Consider the following 8,278-nt stretch of genomic DNA (forward strand, 5'->3'; position numbering starts at 1 on the left):
TCAACTTTCAACTACTGAACTTTGAATGACCCGTGCTGAGCACAAGTCCTGTCAAAGATCAAGTGCTGAAAAGTGTACATTCACTCAATAAGCACTAATGAGGTCCTGAGCTACAGATCAGAGGCATCGTCATGAAGAAAACACACACCTTTGCCCTCAGACAGCTTATATTCTCATGGGGAAAATAGACATCTCCCCCTGGTAGCTCAGATGGTAAACAACCCTCATGGGGGTCACAGAGTCGGACGCGACTTTCACTTTGAAACACACACACACACAAACAAGCGTATAATTACACACAGTGGTGAATGATGTCAGGAAACAAGCAAGGCTTAGTCCCAGAACATCTCAGCAGGCTGACTGATTTTGGATAGGATGTCAGGGTGGGCCTCACTGAGAAAGTGCCATCTAAGCTGAAACTTCAAGGGAGTGGGCTTTGAGATGGTGGAGGGGGGTGTCTAGGGTGAGGGTGGTGCTCCAGGCGAAGGCATAGTGTGTGCAGAGACTCAGAGTCAGACACGAGCTCCATGTGAGATTATAGGCTGATGAATAGCAGAGAAGGGAGGGAGCTGGGGCAAGGTGGCATGAGGATTTGGGGTTTTATCTGCTGACCACTCAGCAGCCATGGAAGGGCTTTAGGTAGTGGAGTGACCTATGTGGCTCCCATCAGCAGGAGAGGAGATTACTGCCATGGTCCAAATCCAACAGGCTGCAGCCTTGGGCCCAGCAGGTGGCCGTGGGGGAGGAGACAGGTGGGCAGGGCAGTGCTGTGGGAGCAAATGGAGGTACTGAATGGGGCAGCTGAGGGAGAAGGTTTCTGGAAGAGGGGAAGGACGAATATCAGAGAATAACGAGGAAGAGAGAGGACATCTGTCTTCAAGAATCATATCTAGAAAACCATTTGGAGCTGGAACTGATGGCATGTGAGGAAATCTGAATGACTAGGCAGAGATTGGCAGAGAATGATACCAATGTCTTCTTTAAACAAATGCTGTCAACATCTGGGTGAGGGGGAATAGAATTTGTTAAAGACTCAGTCCTGGGACTTTCCTGGCGAACCAGTGGTTAAGACTCTGCCTTCTTAGGTTCGTGGATTTATCTCTGGGCTTTCTTTTCTGTTCCATTGATCTATATTTCTGTCTTTGTGCCAGTACCATACTGTCTTGATGACTGTGGCTTTGTAGTAGAGTCTGAAGTCAGGCAGGTTGATTCCTCCAGTTCCATTCTTCTTTCTCAAGATTACTTTGGCTATTTGAGGTTTTTTGTATTTCCATACAAATTGTGAAATTATTTGTTCTAGTTCTGTGAAAAATACCGTTGGTAGCTTGATAGGGATTGCATTGAATCTATAGATTGCTTTGGGTAGTATAGTCATTTTGACAATATTGATTCTTCCAATCCATGAACACGGTATATTTCTCCATCTGTTTGTGTCCTCTTTGATTTCTTTCATCAGTGTTTTATAGTTTTCTATGTATAGGTCTTTTGTTTCTTTAGGTAGATATACTCTTAAGTATTTTATTCTTTTTGTTGCAATGGTGAATGGTATTGTTTCCTTAATTTCTCTTTCTATTTTCTATGAACACCTTATCTTTGACAAAGGAGGCAAGAATATACAATGGAAAAAATACAATCTTTTTAACAAGTGGTGCTGGGAAAACTGGTCAACCACTTGTAAAAGAATGAAACTAGAACACTTTCTAACACCATACACAAAAATAAACTCCAAATGGATTAAAGATCTAAATGTAAGAACAGAAACTATAAAACTCCTAGAGGAGAACATAGGCAAAACACTCTCTGACATAAATCACAGCAGGGTCCTCTATGACCCACCTCCCAGAATATTGGAAATAAAAGCAAAAATAAACAAATGGGACCTAATGAAACTTAAAAGCTTTTGCACAACAAAGGAAACTATAAGCAAGGTGAAAAGACAGCCCTCAGATTGGGAGAAAATAATAGCAAACAGAACAACAGACAAAGGATTAATCTCAAAAATATACAAGCAACTCCTGCAGCTCAATTCCAGAAAAATAAATGATCCAATCAAAAAATGGCCCAAAGAACTAAACAGACATTTCTACAAAGAAGACATACAGATGGCTAAAAAACACATGAAAATATGCTCAACATCACTCATTATCAGAGAAATGCAAATCAAAACCACAATGAGGTACCATTACACGCCAGTCAGGATGGCTGCTATCCAAAAGTCTACAAGCAATAAATACTGGAGAGGGTGTGAAGAAAAGGAAACCCTCTTACACTGCTAGTGGGAATGCAAACTAGTACAGCTGCTATGGAGAACAGTGTGGAGATTCCTCAAAAAACTGGAAATAGAATTGCCATATGACCAAGCAATCCCACTTCTGGGCATACACACTGAGGAAACCAGATCTGAAAGAGACACGTGCACCCCAATGTTCATCGCAGCACCGTTTACAATAGCCAGGACATGGAAGCAACCTAGATGCCCATCAGCAGACGAATGGATAAGGAAGTTGTGGTACATATACACCATGGAATATTACTCAGCCATTAAAAAGAATTCATTTGAATCAGTTCTAATGAGATGGATGAAACTGGAGCCCATTATACAAAGTGAAGTAAGCCAGAAAGATAAAGAATGTTACAGCATACTAACACATATATATGGAATTTAGAAAAATGGTAACGATAACCCTATATGCAAAACAGAATAAGAGACACAGATGTACAGAACAGATTTTTGGACTCTGTGGGAGCAGGTGAGGGTGGGATGTTTCGAGAGAACAGCATCAAAACATGTATATTATCTAGGGTGAAACAGATCACCAGCCCAGGTTGGGTGCGTGAGACAAGTGCTCGGGGCTGGTTCACTAGGAAGATCCAGAGGGATCGGGTGGAGAAAGAGGTGGGAGGGGAGATCGGGATGGGGAATACATGTAAATCCATGGCTGATTCATGTCAATGTATGGTAAAAACCACTACAATATTGTAAAGTAATTAGCCTCCAATTAATAAAAATAAATGGGGGTAAAAAAAGACTCTGCCTTCTAATGCAAGGGGTGCAAGATTGATTCCTGGTCAGGCAGCTAAAATCCTACATGCTTTGTGGGATCTTAAACTATCCCACCTTAAAAATGGTCCACATTAAAAAAAAAAAAAAAAATCTTAAAAAAAAAAAAGACTCAGACCTGTAAGAAATGAAAACAACCTGCACATCCATTATTAGTTAAGTAAACTAGGGGCTCCCCTATAACAGACAGTGTAACCACATCAAAGAACAAGGGGACTTAACATAGAAAAGTAACTATCTCCAAGAGGGACTGTGAAAAGGCCAGGCCCAGACAGTGGGCATTGCACGTGGCCATTTATATTAGAGTGGGGGAAATGTATGAATGCTGCTTAGTCACTTAGTTGTGTCCAACTCTTTGTGATCCCATGGACTGTAGCCCACCAGGATCTTCTGTCCATGGGATTCTCCAGGGAAGAATACTGGAGTGGGTAGCCATTCACTTCTCCAGGAAATATACAAATATAACATAGAACTATATTTTCTTCTGCAATAAAAATAAACTATCTCTTAGAAGCACCCAAGAAACTGAAAACATTTGTTACCTCCAAAAAGGAAAACATGGGTATAGGAAGAACTTTCACTCCATATCCTTTTGTGCCTTCTGGATTTTCAATCATGAGAATGAATTAACTGTTAAACAATTAATAATTGTCATTAAACAATATGTTCTGGCTTAAAGATTAACCAGCTGTTATGCAAAATGTATAGATCTAAGGAGCTGCTCTTAGGGAGGAAGTTTGCTTGCTCTGGTGAGGCCCCATCTACTACCTCCCCCGACCCTCATCGCCTTACCCCCACCTTCTGGTGCTGGGAAGGCAACAGTGAGCTGGGGGACCCCTGGCTCTTTGCCTTCCTATCCTATAAACCAGTGTAGAGTAGGACTGTGGTACCAGTTGCAGGGTTCTACAGTTTTGATTGGTGCTATTAAAATTGATTTTTTTTCTTGAAATCACCTAATATTTGGAAAATATATGGCCAGTTCCACAGCAGCAAAGAGCCTCAATCAACACACTCCAAGGTCAGAATCCCAAGCCAAAAAGTTTCCACTGAAGGCGGGTCCACGTGTCATCCAGAGGGGGCAATCCCCCTTGTGCCCTTGGAAACCAAGTCTGGACCCAGACACTGATGGGTAGCCCCCTGAATTCTGCACATGGGTGGCCCCTGATGGACCGGTGATGGGCCCTGGCGCCCAATGCAGAACAGGACAAGGCAGGAAGTGGGAGAAAAGCAGGTGTGATGTGGTCTGTAGGACACAAAGTTGAATGAAAAGGAGAGGTCCCTGCTCAGGACTTAATAGAGATTCCAAGATGGTGAGAGCATAGCATGAACGCAAGCGTAGGGCTCTATGTGATCACAGAAATCCCACACCCATGAATCAGGTCTCATAACGATCCTCTAGGGTAGGCCACCCAGAGGAGGCTCAGATGAGGTTCAGGGAGACAGACGTCTAAGGTCACAGGCACCTTAGTGGAGGTACCAGGATTTGAACCCAGGTAAAGGCCATGCTTCCCGCACACGCTGTACCCTAACAATGGTAATCAATGACATGGGCACTCACTCCATGCAGGGCTCTGTTCTCAGCGTCGTCCACATATTTGTTTAATACACACAACCATCTGCTACGTACTATTAGTATCTCTGTTTTACAGATATGGATGTAAGTACAGAGAAGTGCAGTAACTTTTCCAAGAACACACAGCTAGTGAATGGCAGAACAAGCGTTCAGGCCCAGGTGATCTAACTCCGAAAGCCCAGTCTCACCACAACACTCTCCTGGGAGAGGTGATTCAGGGGGTCAGGGGCCTGAAATCAAACAACCATCCAGAGTGGGTGGGTCAGACTTGGGAGCAGAGAAGAAGAGGTGACAGAGGCATTTACTGTGACCGGATTCTAAATTAGTCTGGGACAATTCAGGAAGTTCTGCATCATCACCTCAGGAGAATCATGCAGGTTTGAAACACTCTGTTTAGAGGAAAATGGGCAGCCACATCTTCACCGACAGCCTCAGACTGATGGGACAGCCACTTGCAAAGAGGAGGGAGAAGGTAATGGAAAATACTGAGAGAATCTTGAATGTTTATTCCTGCTCCAGTGTTTCCTCCACGAGGTGAGCAGTGACTAACACCAGGGGAAAAGTCCCCTCGCCTCCCACAAGTGGCATCCCCACGCCATGGGCACATCAAGAAGCCCCCCTCCTTCCCCAGCCCAGGGCTGCCTGCATGTCCTTGCCGAGTGCATGGGACCCTCAAGTTGGGTGAGGAGGAGGAGTGGGCTTCTAGCAGGTTAGGGCAGGAAACTCACATTTGTGCCTGTGACTAATAGGAAGAACAGCGCTTTCGTGGGAGACAGAGTGGACCCCAGAGAAGCAAGGATGAGACTGACTAAATCCTCTTTCCTTCTCATCACAGTGCTGCGGGATCCCCCAGCTGTGTCCACCTGTGGTTCACTGCATCCCCACCCAAGCCTTCAGGAATAACCACATGGGTATTCCCATTCTCTCAGTGGGAAGGCTGATGCCCTTGAAACAGGAAGTAACCTGCCCAAGAATACTCAGTCGACAAAGGCCAGACCTGGGATCCCAAGACTGGTCTATCTGACTCCAGCGGGTGCGTGGGTAACCACCGTGTTATGCCCCCACACTAGGTCATCTAGGCAAGCTTCTACTTCCGCATCGAAACATGAAGACTGAGTAGCTGCAGCACGTGGAATCACGTGAAAGCTAAAATACGACCCTGCGTGGAGAGCTCCTGGTATTCAGTAGCTGGTATACAGGAAGTGCTCAAGAAATGAGCTGCAGAAAAGAGCCCACTCAGCTTCGGGCCGCTCAGACCTACCATATTAGATGTGAATCCACTTGTAGCAGGTTGTATGATTTCATTTTATCTCAGACACCTGAAGTCTGTACCCTAGACTTCAGCACACTAGTGGGTGTAAATGAGATGCAAATCAAACTGCCCCCAGATAAACAGGAAACCAACTAGCCGGAGATCAAGGGGATGGGCTGCCTCTGAAGATGAGCCGATGCTCACATCTGTCTGATTTACAGGTCATCACCAGTCTTCCCAAACAGATGATGGCATCTCCAAGCACTTACCAAGGCAGAGGTGCCTTCACGGCCCGATTCTGGGCATCTCCCTTCTTCTCTGTGCCGTTGTAGGAGCCCGGTCCTCACAGGTCTCCATCAAACCCGCTCAGAAGATGTGGGGAGTCCCCTCTTGCTCTGGACTTAGTGAATGAGATTCACTTGAAGTGGCAGCCCTACCAGAAGTGTCCACACCACAAGGGAGGTTAGGACAACCGCAGGGGTAGATGGAGCTCTGCATAGAATGAGGAAATGCAGAGAGGCAGTGTGCTAATGACATGCAAATACCCAGAGGTAGCTGCACGAGGAAACCAGGTAAGCGGAAGGAAACCACCAGCGCAACCCAAGGACCCTCACGTCTGGAAGCAGTAGGATCTGGGGTGAAGGTGAGCACCTTCCCTGTGCCCAGCTGGCCATCCCCACCATGCAGAAGCTGCAGACCCAGACAGCCTGGTCTTTCCCAAGAAAACTGCAAATCTTTGAACATGACATTCTTGATTTCTGGTTCAAGTTGCTTTAAATATTATTAAGCTTAATAAAAGTTTGAGGTTTTGCATTTCACAGGCCTCCTGTTTATAGAACCTCTCACATGAGTGGTTCTCAACCTTCCCTGGGGTCATGGGCCCTTTGAAATTACAGTGAATAAAGTCTAAAGAAAAGCCATGGTGTGAGAAGAGTCTCGCAACTCCGATAATGGCAAAGGACTGATGTCTAGAGTACTTTAGTACAAGAACAAACCGAAAGTCCAATATGAATCAATCATTAAAAAATAATACAACTCAATAGAAAAATGGGTAATAGACCAGAGCTCTGCTTTCCAGAAAGGAAACCCCAATGGCTAATAGACATAGGAAAAGCGACCACTCTTACTAATCATCTAAGAAATACAAATTAAATAACAGGGAATTCTCTGGCTGTCCAGGAGTTAGGACTCTGAGCTCTCACTGCCAAAGGCCCGGGTTTGACTCCCCTAGTCCAGGAACTAAAATCCCACAGGTCACATGGCATGACATAAACAAATAAATAAATAACATTACAATTCCTTCACCACACGCACACATACATACACCAGATTGGTAAAGTCACCATGACTGACAATGTGGACCACAGTGAGGTATGAAAGAATTGGAATGTTCATCTACTGCTAATGGGAATGCAAATTGGAAAAAACACTCTGGAAAACAATCTGGCAAGGTCTGGTAAAGCTGAATGTGCACACAGCTCGGGACCCAACAATACCCCCCAGTTACTTTCCTCAGACAAACTCCTGCACGCACACAAGACAATGTCTACAGAACATTGCTCATAAAAGTCAAGTCCTAGAACTAGCCCTCATTTCCAGAAACCAGTGAGCTGTGGCTGAGTTATGCAATGCAAGACCACAGAGCAGAGAAAAGGAGCAAACGCCAGGTTCACACTCGACTGGACGGATCTCAAAAACAAATGTCATATGTTCCTTGGAAAGCAAGTTCGGATATTCACATTCAGAGTTCAAAAGCAGGCACAACCAAACAGGCTGTCATTTAGGAACAGGTTCCTAGGTGGGGAAATGAGAGGCAGCCAGGAATGATCATTAAAAACAAACAAACAAACCAGAACAGTAGTTAACTCAGTAGAGAGGAGGGTGATACAATTAAAGTGGGGCTCACTGGGGACCTCCAGCTACTGACAGTGTCATGTTTCTCAATGGAAGGCTTGATACCCAACATTTTTCCCATTATTCTTTCCATTATTTGTGACCCTACGGACTGTAGCCCACCAGGCTCCTTTGTCCATGGGGATTCTCCAGGCAAGAATACTGGAGTGGGTTGCCATGCCCTCCTCCAGGGGATCTTCCCAACCCAGGGATTGAACCCACATCTCCTGTGGCTCCTGCCTCACAGGTGGGTTCTCTACCACTGAGCCACTGGGCAAGCCCCCTCTTTATGTGTATTCCATCACAAAATAAACATAAAGATCATTCTTCTTCCTGCTATTTAAAAAAAAAAGGATGAAATCTAGGGATCCTCCTTCCAGAACTATGAAAAAACATCACGCTTCATCTAAACGCAGGGGGCTCACAGGGCCTTTAGAGGTCCTCTGTAGGAGGAACTCACCTAGGCTGCCACAGCTGACTCGCACACTTGCCATCCCGG

The 8,278-nt window shown here is 45.2% G+C and overlaps 1 long non-coding RNA gene across 1 annotated transcript in view; it reads left to right on the forward strand.

Annotated features, from left to right (window-relative positions):
* Positions 1–5,525, forward strand: part of LOC136174040 (uncharacterized) — an 88,129-nt gene extending 82,604 nt beyond the window's left edge. Inside the window, exon 3 of the long non-coding RNA XR_010664375.1 lies at positions 5,470–5,525. This is a non-coding gene — a long non-coding RNA (uncharacterized lncRNA). The remainder of the gene's footprint in view (positions 1–5,469) is intronic.
* Positions 5,526–8,278: the final 2,753 nt, after the last annotated feature.

Source organism: Muntiacus reevesi, chromosome 9, assembly GCF_963930625.1.
Source record: "Muntiacus reevesi chromosome 9, mMunRee1.1, whole genome shotgun sequence".
Classification (NCBI taxonomy): domain Eukaryota; kingdom Metazoa; phylum Chordata; class Mammalia; order Artiodactyla; family Cervidae; genus Muntiacus; species Muntiacus reevesi.